Here is a 4,561-nt window from a genome sequence, read left to right as displayed (position 1 = left end):
ATGTTAAGGTTGTAGTAATCCACCGTGACGCACCATTTATTTTTTTCCAGGATTAAGCACAGGCAAGACTGAGCTGTCAAATGGAGAAGCAGTAGAGAGAATCACCCTTTTATTAATTAGGTTTTATATATTAAGTTTTAAACTCGAAGGTCTTGTACATCTGAATTGTGTATCTCCCAAAATTACATACTGAAGCCCTTACCCCAATACCTCAGAATGTGCCTGAATTTACAGATACAGCCTTTAAAGGGTGCAGTTAAGTTTAAGTGAGACCATTAAGGTGGGCCCTAATCCAACATGACAGGTGTCGCTATAAAAGAAGAAATTTGGAGACATAAAGAGACCTCAGTGCTGGGTGTGCTCATAGGAAAGGTCATCTCAGTTTGGGAGAGAGGCCTCAGAGAAACCAAATACCCCACACCTTGGTCTTGGAATTCCAGCCTCCAGAACAGTGAGAAAATAAATTTCTATTGTTAAAGTCACCCAGTGCATGGTAGCCCTAGCAGACTAACACATCTTGCTATAACTTACATAGAGTCATATTAACTATTTTAACTGGGGACCTGCAAGGTCCAATTTATCTCATAGTTATAGCAATATTAACTATTTTTACTGGGGACCTCGAAGGTCCAAGCCAATTTGTAAGTGCCAAAGACTTAATTGAATCATATATATTATTCATTGTGTTAGAGCATGTTTTAGGGCAATGAGTATTATGCTTATGCGAAATTTAGGCAAAGCTACAGTTAAAATAAAGCATGGCTATTTTTCCTCTAGTTATTTTGCCAGGATTACAGACATTGCAGTGTTTAAATTTAGTGAGATTCCCAGGTATAACTGTATCTTGAGTCCCAGCATTGACTAAGTTCATGAAGCTTTGTCAATTGGTGCATTTTAGCATTTGTTAATCTGGAGCCCATGCTGCACAGGCACAAAAGCCAATCACGACCCCTTTTATGTCTTTGTTATATAAATCCTTATAGTAAAATTTGTTTCCAATTGGGTCAAGTTATGGACCTTTGTTTTATTACATATTTATGTTACTGGGAAGGGGCACTGTTCCAGACCCCAACAGAGAATTCTTGGATCTCGTGCAAGAAAGAATTCGAGGCAAATCCATAAAGTGAAAGCAAATTATTAGAGAAAATAAAGGAATAAAACAATGGCCACTCCAGTGGCCAAGCACGGTGGCTCATGCCTGTAATCCCAGCACTTTGGGAGGCCGAGGAGATGGGCGGATCACCTGAAGTCGGGAGTTTGAGACCAGCCTGATCAACATGGAGAAACCCCGTCTCTACCAAAAATATTAAAATTAGCTGGGCATAGTGGTGGGCACCTGTATTCCCAGCTACTCAGGAGTCTGAGGCAGGAGAATCGCTTGAACCCAGGAGATGGAGGTTGCAGTGAACTGAGATCGCACCATTGCACTCCAGCCTGGGCAACAAGAGTGAAACTCTGTCTCAATAATAATAATAATAATAATTATTATTATTATTATTATTATAAAAGAATGGCCACTCCATAGGCAGAGCAGTGGAATGGGGTGCTCAACTGCTTGTACTTATTGTTACTTTTTGATTATATACTAAACCCGGGGTGGATTATCCATGAATGTTCCAGGAAAGGTGTGGGCAATTCCTGGAATTGAGCGTTCCTCCCCCTTTTAGACGGTATAGGATAACTTCCTGACATTGCCATGGCATTCATAAACTGTCGTGGTGCTGGTGAGAGTGTCTTTTAGCATGCTAATGCATCATAATTAGCGTGTAATGAGCAATGAGGACAACCAGATGCCACTTTCATCACCATCTTGGTTGTGGCTGGCTTCTTTAACGCAACCTGTTTTATCAGCAAGGTCTTTGTGACCTGTATCTTGTGCTGACCTCCTATCTCATCCTGTGACTTAGAACGCCTACTTTCCTGGGAATGCAGCCCAGTAGGTCTCAGCCTTATTCAAGATTCTCCAGGCTTGATGGTGGAGCCTTATTTACCCAGCCCCTATTCAAGATGGAGTTGCTCTGGTTCAAAAACCTCTGGCATTTATATTAAAATATATAGAATATATGAAACATTACGTGTAGGTAATTTTCAATTTTCATTTTATTTTCATCCCTGGTGTCTAGGCCTGCCCTCTCCCCCATTTCTGGGCTTCTGGCTGCCCAAAGCCGAGGTTTTGAGTTACTGTCTCTGGCTGACAACTCAAAGTGTGGACCTTCTAGGGGCTTGCAGGAGGCAGGGTGTGGGGTGGGGATCACAGGCAGCCCAGCCTCTTTCCCAGGCTCTCCAATCCCCTCTCAGGGGGTGGGATTTGCCCTTGGAACCTAGATGCCTCCCTTTCTGGCTGCACACACCCCGCCTGTTGTTTCCTCTAGAAATGCAAAACTCCATCACTGCACACTCCTAGATCCCTGCCGCAGAAGAAATCTTTTAAAAATGAAGTGGCTTCCTTTCAGGACAATATCACCATTTATAGTTTCCTGCTATTTACAGCATATACAATTTTATCTCAGTTGGGCAGAGTGCAAATGACACTAAAAACCAATGCAAAAGAGAATCAGTCACAAGAATTTTTATCACAGTATCTACCAAAATGCTCAATCTTACATGAAAGAGATATTTTCCCCCTTTGTTCTTTCATAACTGTGACTTCTTTTCCTCTGGGTTTATATGTTACACATTTGTATGCATTTTCAAATGGGCTACAATTTGTAATTCCAACTTGGCTTGAAAATGCAATTCCATATCTAGACATGTAGTTAGGTAATATTTTCCAGGAAATAGAATGCATTCACTATCTGTATCCAACGATTTCACCCATGTTCATTCATGGGCACTCCTGCTGCCTTGTGGGGGAAACCAAGATGGCTTAGGGGTGAGTGGTGCCCTCAAAGGAGAGACAAGCTCCAATTATTAAAATATTTCAAATCCTCAGATCTTTGTATACAAAATAATTCAGGACATAATTACTTTTTAGTTTAAATAGCCAAATATTTTACCTGTGCTATTTTCTAGAACTAAATTTTATTGAGATATTGATATGGAAAGGAGACAGGGAAATACTGCATAGAAGAGGGGGGCTCCCCAGCAAAGGCCCCACCCTCAAGCCTGGAGACCCATGGCCCTAACTGGGAACAGGCATTTCTGCTTTCATACCCAAAAAGTTGCCCTTTGGCCCACCAAACCCCCCTATGCTGTACCCATATAAACCCCAAACCCCAGGCTCCAGGAGCAGATGAAGAGATGAAGAGATGGAGAGAAAAGCAAACAAACAGCAGAATGGTGTGGCAGAGAAAGCGAGAAGATGAGGAACACCTGAATGCTGAGAGGAGTTCAGCTGGGGGTGGTCAGAGAGGAGTTTGGCTGCTGGACGGCCAAACTCCAGGGGAAGATCATCTTCCCACTCCATCCCCCCTTCCAGCTCCCCATCCATCCCACTGAGAGCCACTTCTACCCCTCAAAGAAACCCCTGCATTTATCCTTCAAGTCTGTGTGTGACCTGATTCTTCCAGGATGCTGGACAAGAGCTTGGGATACAGGAAGCTGTCACAATGACCCTCTGCTTTTGCAGAAAGGCTGAAGGCCCACTGAGTTGGTTAACACTCAAGCCATCCACAGATGCCAAGGCTAAAAGAGCACACTGTAGCACACACCCACTTGGGCTCCTGGACCTGTCCCTGTGCGTGATCCCCCTCCCGTAAGGGGTTTGAACAGGCAGAGAGCCACACTACCTTGTCACACGTCCTGTGAGGGGGGCCAGGGAACTCTCCCGTTTCAGTGTAATTTGTGTTTACTAAAATTAAAATGAAGTTTGATGAGTTATGAGTTGTTTTTCACATTTTTATAGCAAAATTTGTTAAATATGCAATAAATATATGTTTAAGAGGCACAGTTTGACTATAAGCATCTTACTACATGGAATGGTTAACAGTTGTTAAAATCTGTTTCACCAAATTGGGAAAATATCCAGTGTGACTGAATAGGAGCAATTCCAAATTATAGAATATTTATTAAATATTTTATTACTCATTAGAAATCGTGGTATACCAATGTGAAATCAGTGCGACCTAAAGCAAGCAACTCACGTCACCTTGGAATCATGATTTCTTCTTCAGGATAGATAAGGGGATTAGACTAAAAGATGTCTTAGGTCCCTACAGTTCAAAAGTGCTATGACTTCCAGTCCATGCCTGCAGAACAACGACTCCTGCCCCTCCATCTTGGAAACCCTCCTCCTGCACCTCCCATCCCTCCACACCCTCCTGCTTTTCCTGCTGCTCTTTTCTGATCTCCAGCGGCCTCTTCCTAAATGCTGGCATTCCCCAGGCTTTACCCTCGGGCCTCTGATCCTGCACTGCCTGCTCTTCACAGCTGCAGCAGCTGCCTGCCTGCTTGTAACTTCCAGGTCTGTATGTTGCTGCCCTGCATCCTGGCCCCAGCATCCCGGAAGCACATCAGACGGCTGCTGGACATTTGTCCATGGGTGTCCACAGGCACATCCAACTCCCCATGCCCAGATTCCCCTCCCTCACACCTCAAATGCTGCTTCTTTTCCCATTTTATT

The sequence above is a fragment of the Pan paniscus genome, chromosome 18, assembly GCF_029289425.2.
Source record: "Pan paniscus chromosome 18, NHGRI_mPanPan1-v2.0_pri, whole genome shotgun sequence".
In the NCBI taxonomy this organism is placed as follows: Eukaryota; Metazoa; Chordata; class Mammalia; order Primates; family Hominidae; genus Pan; species Pan paniscus.
The sequence above is the reverse complement of the archived record's forward strand: the minus strand, read 5'-3'. Positions refer to the sequence as shown.